The sequence below is a fragment of the Triticum aestivum genome, chromosome 7A (assembly GCF_018294505.1).
Source record: "Triticum aestivum cultivar Chinese Spring chromosome 7A, IWGSC CS RefSeq v2.1, whole genome shotgun sequence".
NCBI classification, from domain to species: domain Eukaryota; kingdom Viridiplantae; phylum Streptophyta; class Magnoliopsida; order Poales; family Poaceae; genus Triticum; species Triticum aestivum.
Window position 1 is genome coordinate 438422667 of NC_057812.1, and position 13689 is coordinate 438436355.

Below are 13689 nucleotides of genomic sequence, written 5' to 3' on the forward strand. Positions count from 1 at the left end.
TAAAGGAAAACAACATACAAACTAGGTGCACAAAGAATCAAACCAATATCTATTATAGAACTCCTGTTATACCTAAAACAAAACTAATAAGAAAATAAAATAAAACTTTTTATTTTGCTGTAAATAAATGTTCACTCTCTGTAACTACAGAAACTAATCTAAAATAAATTATAGCATAGGAAAAAATAAAATTTAAAAATAACTAGAACAGCGGAAAACAACAGCAAGCTAAATAAACTAGAAAAGCTTGTTTTCACATAAAAAATATTTTTAATAAAGACTAAAAATACCCAAATAAACTCCTACTGCTAGGAAAGGTCAAAACAAAGCAGTGACAAAAAGAATCAATAAAATAAAATAAACCTAACTCAATTTATAGCAAAAAACCTAATCTGACTAAAACTAATATAAAACAATTTTTAAAAACCTAAACATGGCCGAATCTAATTTCTACAGCAACTATAGGAAATTTGCAAACTAGAGCAAAAAGAATCAACTAAAAATATTAAATAACTTAAAATATATAGATTTTACAAAACTGGAACTATTCTGTTTTAAAAACAGAAACTAAAATAAAACTAAACAAAAACTAACGCGCTAATGGGCCGAAACAGTGGGCGTTCAAAAACTAAACAGCGCTCATGCGTTGAACAGACCACTGCGTCCACGGGCTAACAGAAATAAACCGATCGGGCTAGTCTAAACTAAACCGAACTAAACCAAAATAAAACCACCTAAAAACGATCTAATCTAAATAAAACCTAACCCTTCACTACTTCTAATCTACGGCGTAGATTGCAGATCGAACGGTGGGGCATGGTGGCGGCTTACTGCGGCGGTGGTTGACGGCGGCAGAGGGTGTCGGGGGTCGGTGTCGAGCGGGGCGGGGTCTCCGGCAGTCAGCGAAGGTGGCGAAGACGTCGGGCGGATGCGGCGGAGCTTGGGGAAGTCGGGGGCGGCCTCGGTGGAGCTCGGGGACGGCGAAGACGATCGGGATGATGGAGACAACGCCCTGGTGAGCTGCAACTCCGGCGAGGGGCGAACGAGCTCGGGGACGATCCTGTGATGGGAGAAGGAGGCCGAAACCATGTCAAAACGATGCGCAACGTCGAGGGAAGCTCATAGGTGGAAGAGGGAGTCGTGTTGTTGCTCACCGGCGGTGGAGGCGGCAATGAACTGAGGCGGCTGCGGCGAGATCCAAAGGAGGAGGGCGTGGGCTGTGGTGGGAGTTGAGGTAGGGTTTTTGGGGGGTTCGGAAGAGGAGATGCGTAGGTATTTATAGAACATAAGCGTGTGCGAGGGGTCGACTCGGGATCACAATCCCGAGAAGATCGTGGTGTCGGGCGCGCTCTACGAGTGCTCCGGTGCGGGGTGTCGTGTGCGAGGGGTTAGGGATAGGGTGGGGCCCGCGGGTCAGTGGGACAGAGAGGGAAGGGGGGGCGAGCGGGCGACCGAGGGGAGAGGGGTTCGGGCGCGGGCGCGCTGGCCTGCTGTTGGCTAGGCCGGCTCAGGTGTTGGCTGGGCCGGTTGGCCTGGCGTCGGCTGGGCTTTTCCTTTTTTTTTGAATTAAGGCAGAGAGAGAGAAAAAAATAAAATAAGAGAAATCTATAATATTTTTATATAGGACATATATATATCAAAATTCTCAGGGGAATTAATCCTATAGCATGGACATTTTTATAGGGGCAAAACAGAAACTAAAAAAAATTCTGCAAACTCCAAATAAAATTCAAATTTGAATTCAAACCTTTTGGCAATATTTTCTTCTGACATTTTTGGAGTGTCATGTTAGCTCCTCTCATACTTTTTCTCAAGTATTTGTCAGGGATATTGAGGTAGATTTTCAAATGCCAAGTTGAATCCAAATTCAACCAAAACTCAAAGGCCTCGGAAAATTTCCAAATGTCACTCAAATCAAACAAAATGCATAGATGCTTAGCCAATAATTGTAAAACATTCCAAATTGAAAATTTGGGATGTTACAAACCTACCCACCTTAAGATGAATCTCGCCCTTGAGATTCGGGTTGGCTAGCAAATAGGTGCGGGTGGTCTCGGCGGAGATCTTCTTCTTGCTCCCATGTGGCTTACTCCTCGGAATGATGACTCCACAGAACCTTGCAAAACTTGATGATCTTGCTGCTGGTAACTCTGTTCGCAGTCGAGTTGTATGGCCTCTAGGGGCACAGTGTCTCTCAAAGGAATATCGGCCATCTCAGCATGGCATTTCTTCAGCTGGGAAACATGGAAGACATCATGAACTCCTGACAATCCTTCCGGCAATTCCAGCTTGTATGCAACTTCTCCTCTGCGTTCAAGGATTTTGTAGGGGCCAATGAACCTAGGTGCTAATTTTCCTTTAACCCAAAATCTCTTGATTCCACGAGGTGGGGACACACGGAGATATGCTCGGTCTCCAACTTCATACATTATCTCCTTGCGTTTACTGTCGGCATAACTCTTCTGTCTCGACTGGGCTATCTTGAGTCTATCTCGAATCAGCTTGACTTTCTCTTCGGAGTCTCTGATAAGATCGGGACCAAAAAGCTTTCGGTCTCCAACACCATCCCACAGCAATGGTGTTCTACACCTCCTTCCATATACAGCTTCGAAAGGGGCCATCTTCAGACTGGTCTGATAGCTGTTGTTGTACGAGAACTCTGCGTATGGCAGATTGTCATCCCAGCTAGACCCATAATCTAGCGCACAGGCTCTCAACATGTCCTCTAGAATTTGGTTGACTCTCTCGGTCTGTTCATCTGTCTGCGGATGAAAAGTTGTACTGAACTCCAGCCTCGTACCCAAAGTTTCATGCAACTGATTCCAAAACTTTGAGGTAAATTGCGTTCCTCTATCTGACATGATACTCCTCGGAACTCCATGCAGACATACGATCCTGGTCATGTATATCTTGGCTAACTGAGCGCTAGTATATCTAGTCTTCACGGGAATGAAATAAGCTACCTTGGTCAAGCGATCAACCACTACCCAGATAGAATCATAACCTGAACGGGTCCTGGGTAATCCTGTGATAAAATCCATTCCAAGTTTTTCTCATTTCCACTCGGGAATCGGCAGTGGTTGAAGTAACCCTGCCGGCTTCTGATGCTCAGCCTTTACTCGATGACAAACATCACATACTGCTACATACTCGGCAGTATCCTTCTACATACCTGTCCACCAGAAACTTTCCTTCAAATCCAGATACATCTTGGTGTTGCCTGGGTGAATCGAGTACGGTGAATCATGGGCCTCCTGAAGAATTAACTTCCTGACCTCTGGGTCATTGGGTACATAGATACGATCTTCAAACCATAAAGTTCCGTGTTCATCCTCACGAAAACCTTTAGCCTTTCCGTTACTCATCTTTTCCTTTATCTCTGCAATTTCCTTCCCCGTCTTCTGCGCTTCACGGATCTTTTCGGTCAGAGTGGACTAAATATCCAAGGTGGCGACAAATCCTCTTGGTACTATTTCCAATCGGAGATCTCTGAGATTGTCGGCTAAATTCTGAGGTAATCCTCCAGCTATGAGGGTGTTCACATGGCTTTTACGGCTCAAGGCATCTGCTACAACATTTGCTTTCCCTGGGTGGTAATGCAATCTCATATCATAATCCTTGATCAATTCAAGCCATCTCCTTTGTCTGAGGTTCAACTCCTTCTACGTGAAAATGTACTTCAAGCTCTTATGATCCGTGTAAACATCACAACTATTTCCGACAAGGAAATGTCTCCACGTCTTGAGTGCGTGCCCTACGGCTGCTAAATCCAAATCGTGCGTGGCATAATTCATCTCATGAGGTCGTAGCTGTCTGGAGGTATAAGCTACAACTTTTCCTTCCTGCATGAGCACTCCTCTAAGCCCTTGACAAGAAGCGTCACAATACACCTGATAATCTTTGTGTATGTCCGACAAAATGAGTACTGGGGCTGTAACCAGACGTTTCTTCAACTCCTGAAAACTGGCTTCACAATCCTCGGTCCAAATGTACTTTTTTTTCCTTCTTCAACAACTCGGTCATGGGTTTAGCAACCTTGGAGAAATTCTCAATAAATCTCCGATAAATCCTGCAAGCCCGAGAAAACTGCGGATCTCCTTGACTGAGGTGGGGGATTGCCAGTTGGTGACCGATTCAACCTTGGTGGGGTCGACTGCTATTCCTTCTCCTGAAATAACATGTCCGAGGAATCCGACTTCCTTCAACCAAAATTCACATTTGCTGAATTTGGCATATAACTGATGTTCTCGGAGTTTCTCCAGGACTAGACGCAGATGTTCCTTGTGCTCTTCCTCGCTCTTGGAGAAAACCAATATGTCATCTATGAACACCAGGACAAACTTGTCCAGATATTCCATAAATACCTTGTACATCATGCTCATGAAATACGTAGGGGCATTAGTCAATCCGAATGACATGACGGTATACTCATATAAGCCATACCTGGTAGTGAAGGCTGTTTTGGGTATATCCTTTCACGAATCTTCAACTGATGATACCCTGATCGAAGATCGATCTTGGAAAATACTTTGGCTCCGACTAGCTGATCAAATAAATCATTAATCATCGGTAGAGGGTACTTATTCTTGATGGTCACGTTGTTCAGTGAACGATAATCTACAACCATTCTGAAGGTTCCATCCTTCTTCTCTACCAAAAGAACTGGGGCTCCCCAAGGTGACGAACTTGGGCGAATATATCCTTTCTCCAATAATTCCTTGATCTGCTGCTTTATCTCTTCCAAATCATGCGGGGCATCCGATAAGGTCTCTTGGATATTGGGGCTGTGCCAGGTAATAACTCGATCAAAAATTCTATTTCTCTATCCGGTGGCATTCCAGGTAATTCTTCCGGAAATACATCCGGAAAATCTTGTACTACATGCACTTCCTCCTGAACCACTCTCGTGAGGGAATTCACCCGCTTCTTTATTGGTGTGCGTCTAGATACATACTTGATCCTCTTCTTCTCGGGGGTGGTGAGCAAAATCATCTTGCGGGCATAGTAGATGTTCCCTTCAAACTTCGTCAACCAGTCCATGCCTAGGATCACGTCCAATCCCTGGGATTCTAAGACTATGAGGTCTACAGGAAAATCATGATTTCCGATGATGAGGGTTGAATGACAGCCTAAGCCTGCCATCATCTCTCCTCCTGGAGAAGTGACTTGGATCGGGGTTCTAAGGGACCTAGTGGGAAACCCGTATTTTTCCACAACTACCCTTGATATGAATGAATGCGTTGCACCGGAATCAAATAGTACCAATACTGGACGTGAATTTAATAAAAACTTACCAACCACAATTTCTGGCTGATCATAGACGTCCTCCACGTCAATGTGATTCACCTGAGCACGAGGAAAAGGGTTGGGCTTCTTTGCTGAGCTTCCATTGCCATTGACGTTCCCATTCCTCTGCTTGGCCTCTGGACAATCGGTGGCGTAGTGTCCTGTCTTCTGGCACTTGAAACAGGTGATATGACTCAGATCCTTCTAAGTCGAAGCAGGACGGTGCTGGTTGCCGTTGCCTTCATTGCCTGACTTGGGGTTGTTGTCGTGGTTGCGATTGTTCCCATTCCCTCCATGGTTACGTCCTCCATGATTGTGTCCTCCATGGTTGTGATGGGCATGTCCTCCCGAGTATGGGGCATAGTGGGGCTTCTGCTGAGCTTCGGAGTTGTACTTTCCCTGGCTATATTTCCGCTTGCGGCTTTCCATCTGCTACTGCTTGCCTTCAAGTATAGTGGCCTTGTCTACCAGCTCCTGGTAGTTATTGAAGGTAGCCACCATTAGCTGCATTCCCAGCACATCGTTGAGTCCCTCAAGAAACTTCTCCTGTTTTGCGGCATCTATGGCCACGTCATCTGGGGCATATTGAGATAACTTGTTGAACTCATCCACATACTGCCCCACAGTACGGTTCCCCTGGCGTAAGTTGCGGAACTCACACTTCTTCAGACTCATGGCTCCAGCTGAGACATGCGCGGTGTGGAAAGCCCGCTGGAACTGATCCCATGTCATGGTGGCGACCGGATAAGTGGCGGTGTAGTTTTCCCACCAAGAGGCTGCAGGTCCATTCAGTTGATGTGCGGCAAAACGCACCTTCTCAGCATCTGTGCATCCAGCAGTTGTTAGATCCCTTCCGATCTTGCGGAGCCAATCATCAGCTACAATCGGCTCGGTGCTACTAGAGAACACCGGCGGATTCAGCCTTAGGAACCGGGTCAGGTTATCGACAGGGGGTGGTGGCGGTGGATTGTTGTTGTTGTTGCCTTGGTTTTGGATGAGCATTTGCATTAAGGCATTCTGCTGTTGAATCAGCTGGGTGAGCTCCGGCGGGGAAGTGAAACCGGGGTCACGTCTCGGAGGCATGTGGTGTTATGGAGGGGATGAGCAATTAGAATAGAACAAGGGCCTAATGAGAAAATAGCACTACCAAAATGAATGCACAAACACAATCACACCAATCATTTATTCATTCATCTCAAGAAAGGTTCAAACTCAGATTATAAGATCTCACGACTAATCGAAAATAACGGCCTAACTGATCGACGAAAATAAAATAACATGGCGGTCGACTAAATGTCTTCATCAATTATCCCAGCATCCTCTGGTGCGTCGTCCTCTGGTGCGGCGTCTCCTCTTGCGGCTTCCTTCGCTGGAGCTCTCTTCATAATCCTGGTCATTGCTCACGAGAGGTCCATCATCTCCACTCGGGAAAAGGTCTTCTCCCAGATCCATCTTCTCCTCCAGTGTGGCGATATATTTCTTCCAGTCCTCGAGTCTTTCCATAAAATCCTTGACTTCATCCTCATGCTCATAGTGGGCTTCACGTGCTGCATCCTCTAGTTCAATTTCACGAAGATGCAACTTTTGGATCGTCTTCAAGCTCCTGCGCATCTAAATCTCTAGAGCCCTGATGTGAGCCTCCAAGTCTTGGACATATGAGCGAACAGAGTCGTCATCTATGGTGCGGATAATCTCTCCATCTGCAGTCCTGCGAGAAATCATGGTGTGGTCTGATCCAACAAGCTCAGTCCTGTATTCCTCCTGGATGCGTCCGAGTGCACTATGAACTGCTATGTCTCTCCCGAGTATCCAAGTGGGAGCAGTGAATTTGAAGTCAACAGGCGCTGAGAGGCTTCCAAAAGTTCTCCCTGGTATGTGCACCTTAATCCTATAACGACGATCTTCTGGAAATGCCATGATAGGGTTCTCGGTGATAGACGGCAGAGCAATCTTCAATTCCTTGGTGATCTGGACCAGCCTCCTGCCGAAAAGCATTGTCTCATCTGGCAGGCAAAACTCCGGGAGCAGAACTAGGATGAACTTGACGGCCATCTAGAATGTTGAAATCGGAGAGAAGTCAGAAATGAACAGGGAGTATTACGGAATGATAAGGACATAAAATAAAATAGTTTCTTCCTATGGCTTTCCGATCCTAGGGGTTACGTCCTACGGTCAGCGTGTGCTCTGATACCATCTCTGTAACGACCCGACCCAAAATCGGTCAAGTCTCTGTGTAGCTGTACCATCCCAAGATCATGCTGGCACACACAGTACATTGATGAAAAGATTCAAAGTTCAATCACACCTGAATTTATTACACGATTCTCATATCGAGTCTTTATTACAATAGAATAAATTCGGCCGAAGGCCAACTCATGAGAAATAAACTAAATAAGCTGCGGAAGCATAGACGAATAGCGAGTCCATCCGACTCCATAGGGCAATCGCCAAGCGTGGATCGTAGCCTCACTCCTGGTCGGAAAACTCCTCTGCAACATAAGACGTTGCAGCCGTGTAGGTCAGCATTTTGAATATGCTGGCAAGTCATGGAGAGAACAACAATAAAATTTCTAACACTATATGCAATTTGGCTGTGGGGCTCTAAGTTTTATGTTTTTTGCGAAAAAGCCAATTTTTTCCCTATAACAAAGGACTTGCTTGCAATTACTACAAAATGTTGGTTGTTATTGAGATGGTTCCGCCAACCAATGTCTCATTCCCAATTATTAAATAACCCCTAAATTAATTTATTAAATTCGGTGTTGAGATTTCCGAAATACTCCAATTTCCAGAGGCTCATTTGTCCATAACCGGGGACACGGCTAATCGATTAGGTTGTTACTCTGCAGAGTCTTGTGCACTTTACCCGCAAGAATCGTTCCCTCCTTTATGTCCTCGCACTGCCTGGTGTTTGAAGACGGGATGAACGAAACAGGGTCTTCCGTAGAGTTTCTCTGAGCACTGCCGGTACCCATCCATGTCCTACCGTTCTTCTACATCTGCTGGCACCGTCCGTCCAGAGTCACGCCTAAGGTCAACCCAGCCAGAGCCCATAATGGCTTGCGGCTGCACAGGTAAGCTTCCGGTCAAGGGGTATCCATCCGTCTCTTCGTGGCTGGGTGAAGCTTTCCGTAAGATGTCATGGCGCTTCTCCATGCATCCCGGCCATCCGCTGGTTTCTCCAGGGTGCCCGTCAACCGTCCTCCACCCAGTAGTGAATTTGAAGTCCATCTTGAGCTTGAGGTCAGGGGGTTGTCATCATCTTGACTCTCACATCTCCCTTATGAATCACTCAACCAACCCCGTCTACGAGCATAGCAAATAAACTACATCGTCCCGGGCCATGGTAACAAGGGAGTTGGGTTCATCCTACCTCATGATACTACTCAAGAACATAACTTAAAATTCTCCTACTACATGCATGGCGGGGAGGAAAAATTCTAATGCAACAAAATCATAGGTATTGTAAAACATGATCAAATGACTTGCCCGGCTGACGGTCTTCAAACGCTAGTGACTTGAGATAGCAAGCTTCGCACTCTAGAAATTCTATCGAGTCAAACAATAGCACAAATAAGTATTTCACTAATGAGATATCAGCAAACTGAAGGAAAACACACAAGCACTCAAACCAAAATCAAAGAAAACTCGAGGAAAACAAAACCAAGGTTTCCATCACATCAAGCAACAACAAGGAAATAGTTTTAACCTACTAACACTTTTCTTTACAGATCCAAAACAATGGTTTTACTAACTAACATAAAGGAAAACAGCATACAAACTAGGTGCAAAAAGAATCAAACCAATATCTATTATAGAACTCCTGTTATACCTAAAACAAAACTAATAAGAAAATAAAATAAAACTTTTTATTTTGCTGTAAATAAATGTTCACTCTCTGTAACTACAGAAACTAATCTAAAATAAATTATAATATAGGAAAAAATAAAAGTTAAAAATAACTACAACAGCAGAAAGCAACAGCAAGCTAAATAAACTAGAAAAGCTTGTTTTCGCATAAAACTATTTTTAATAAAGACTAAAAATACCCAAATAAACTATTACTGCTAGGAAAGGTCAAAACAAAGCAGTGACAAAAAGAATCAATAAAATAAAATAATCCTAACTCAATTTATAGCAGAAAAACTAATCTGACTAAAACTAATATAAAACAATTTTTAAAAACCTAAACATGGCCGAATCTAATTTCTACAGCAACTATAGGAAATTTTCAAACTAGAGCAAAAAGAATCAACTAAAAATATTAAATAACTTAAAAGATATAGATTTTACAAAACTGGAACTATTCTGTTTTAAAAACAGAAACTAAAATAAAACTAAACAAAAACTAACGCGCTAATGGGCCGAAACAGTGGGTGTTCAAAAACTAAACAGTGCTCATGCGTTGAATAGACCACTGCGTCCACGGGCTAATAGAAATAAACCGATCGGGCCGGTCTAAACTAAACCGAACTAAACCAAAATAAAACCACCTAAAACCGATCTAATCTAAATAAAACCTAACCCTTCACTACTTCTAATCTACGGCGTAGATTGCAGATCGAACGGTGGGGGGTGGTGGTGGCTTACTGCGGCGGTGGTTGACGGCGGCAGAGGGTGGCGGGGGTCGGTGTCGAGCGGGGCGGGGTCTCCGGCGGTCGGCGAAGGTGGCGAAGACGTCGGGCGGATGCGGCGGAGCTTGGGGAAGTCGGGGGCGGCCTCGGTGGAGCTCGGGGACGGCGAAGACGATCGGGATGACGGAGACAGTGCCCTGGTGAGCTGCAACTCCAGCGAGGGGCGAACGAGCTCGGGGACGATCCTGTGATGGGAGAAGGAGGCCGAAACCATGTCAAAACGATGCGCAACATCAGGGGAAGCTCATAGGTGGAAGAGGGAGTCGTACTGTTGCTCACCGGCGGTGGAGGCGGCGATGAACTGAGGCGGCTGCGGCGAGTTCCAAAGGAGGAGGGCATGGGCTGTAGTGGGAGTTGAGGTAGGGTTTTTGGGGGGTTCGGAAGAGGAGATGCGTAGGTATTTATAGAACATAAGCATGGGCGAGGGGTCGACTCGGGATCACGATCCCGAGAGGATCGCGGTGTCGGGCGCGCTCTGCGCGTGCTCTAGTGTGGCATGTCGTGGGCGAGGGGTTAGGGATAGAGTGGGGCCCGTGGGTCAGTGGGACAGAGAGGGAAGGGGGCGAGCGGGCGACCGAGGGAGAGGGGTTCGGGCGCGGCGCGCTGCCTGCTGGGCCTGCTCGGTATGGCTGGGCCGGGCCGGCGTTGCTGGCCGGTGGCGGCTCGGCTGGGCCTTTTCTCTTTTTTTTGAATTAAGGCAGAGAGAGAGAGAGAAAAATAAAATAAGAGAAATCTATAATATTTTTATATAGGACATATATATATCAAAATTCTCAGGGGAATTAATCCTATAGAGTGCACATTTTTATAGAGGCAAAACAGAAACTAAAAAAACACATTTTCTGCAAACTCCAGATAAAATTCAAATTTGAATTCAAACCTTTTGGCAATATTTTCTTCTAACATTTTTGGAGTGTCATGTTAGCTCCTCTCATACTTTTTCTCAAGTATTTGCCAGGGATATTGAGGTAGATTTTCAAATGCCAAGTTGAATCCAAATTCAACCAAAACTCAAAAGCCTCTGAAAATTTCCAAATGTCACTCAAATCAAACAAAATGCATAGATGCTTAGCTAATAATTGTAAAACATTCCAAATTGAAAATTTGGGATGTTACATCGCGGTCTGCATGCTACCTCTACATCTACCATCAGGATTAGTATTAGACCTAAATAATTGTTATTTGGTGCCAGCGTTGAGCATGAACATTATATCTGGATCTTGTTTGATGCGAGACGGTTATTCATTTAAATCAGAGAATAATGGTTGTTCTATTTATATGAGTAATATCTTTCATGGTCATTCACCCTTGAAGAGTGGTCTATTTTTGATGAATCTCGATAGTAGTGATACACATATTCATAATGTTGAAGCCAAAAGATGCAAAGTTGATAATGATAGTGCAACTTATTTGTGGCACTGCCGTTTAGGTCATATCGGTGTAAAGCGCATGAAGAAACTCCATACTGATGGACTTTTGGAACCACTTGATTATGAATCACTTGGTACTTGCGAACCGTGCCTCATGGTCCAGATGACTAAAACGCCGTTCTCCGGTACTATGGAGAGAGCAACAGATTTGTTGGAAATCATACATACAGATGTATGTGGTCCAATGAATGTTGAAGCTCGTGGCGGATATCGTTATTTTCTCACCTTCATAGATGATTTAAGCAGATATGGGTATATCTACTTAATGAAACATAAGTCTGAAACATTTGAAAAGTTCAAAGAATTTCAGAGTGAAGTTGAAAATCATCGTAACAAGAAAATAAAGTTTCTATGATCTGATCGTGGAGGAGAATATTTGAGTTACGAGTTTGGTTTACATTTGAAACAATGCGGAATAGTTTCGCAACTCACGCCACCCGGAACACCACAGCGTAATGGTGTGTCCGAACATCGTAATTGTACTTTACTTGATATGGTGCGATCTATGATGTCTCTTACAGATTTACCGCTATCGTTTTGGGGTTATGCTTTAGAGACGGCCGCATTCACGTTAAATAGGGAACCATTAAAATCCATTGAGACGATGCCTTATGAACGATGGTTTGGGAAGAAACCAAAGTTGTCGTTTCTGAAAGTTTGGGGCTGCGATGCTTATGTGAAAAAGCTTCAACCTGATAAGCTCGAACCCAAATCGGAGAAATGTGTCTTCATAGGATACCCGAAGGAGACTGTTGGGTACACCTTCTATCACAGATCCGAAGGCAAGACATTTGTTGCTAAGAATGGATCCTTTCTAGAGAAGGAGTTTCTCTCGAAAGAAGTGAGTGGGAGGAAAGTAGAACTTGATGAGGTAACTGTACCTGCTCCCTTATTGGAAAGTACTACATCACAGAAACCGGTTTCTGTGACACCTACACCAATTAGTGAGGAAGCTAATGATGATCATGAAACTTCATAACAAGTTACTACTGAACCTCGTAGATCAACCAGAGTAAGATCCGCACCAGAGTGGTACAGTAATCCTGTTCTGGAAGTCATGCTACTAGATCCTGATGAACCTACGAACTATGAAGAAGCAATGGTGAGCCCAGATTCCGCAAAATGGCTTGAAGCCATGATATCTGAGATGGGATCCATGTATGAGAACAAAGTGTGGACTTTGGTTGACTTGCCCAATGATCGGCAAGCAATTGAAAATAAATGGATCTTCAAGAAGAAGACTGACACTGACAGTAATGTTACTGTCTACAAAGCTCAACTTGTCGCAAAAGATTTTCGACAAGTTCAAGGGATTGACTACGATGGGACCTTCTCACCCATAGCGATGCTTAAGTCTGTCCGAATCATGTTAGCAATTGCCGCATTTTATAATTATGAAGTTTGGCAGATGGATGTCAAAACTGCATTCCTGAATGGATTTCTTGAAGAAGAGTTGTATATGATGCAGCCGGAAGGTTTTGTCGATACAAAGGGAGCTAACAAAGTGTGCAAGCTCCAGCGATCCATTTATGGACTGGTGCAAGCATCTCGGAGTTGGAATAAACGCTTTGATAGTGTGATCAAAGCATTTGGTTTTGTACAGACTTTTGGAGAAGCCTGTATTTACAAGAAAGTGAGTGGGAGCTCTGTAGCATTTCTGATATTATATGTGGATGACATATTGCTAATCAGAAATGATATAGAATTTCTGTATAGCATAAAGGGATACTTGAATAAGAGTTTTTTCAATGAAATACCTTGGTGAAGCTGCTTACATATTGGGCATTAAGATCTATAGAGATAGATCAAGACGCTTAATTGGACTTTCACAAAGCACATACCTTGACAAAGTTTTGAAGAAGTTCAAAATGGATCAAGCAAAGAAAGGATTTTTGCCTGTGTTACAAGGTGTGAAGTTGAGTAAGACTCAATGCCCGACCACTGCAGAAGATAGAGAGAAAATGAAAGATGTTCCCTATGCTTCAGCCATAGGCTCTATCATGTATGCAATGCTGTGTACTAGACCTGATGTGTGCCTTGCTATAAGTCTAGCAGGGAGGTACCAAAGTAATCCAGGAGTGGATCACTGGACAGCGGTCAAGAACATCCTGAAATACCTGAAAAGATCTAAGGATATGTTTCTCGTATATGGAGGTGACAAAGAGCTCATCGTAAATGGTTATGTTGATGCAAGCTTTGACACTGATCTGTATGATTCTAAATCGCAAACCGGATACGTATTTACATTAAACGGTGGAGCTGCCAGTTGGTGCAGTTCTAAACAAAGCGTCGTGGCGGGATCTACATGTGAAGTGGAGTACATAGCTGCTTCGGAAGCA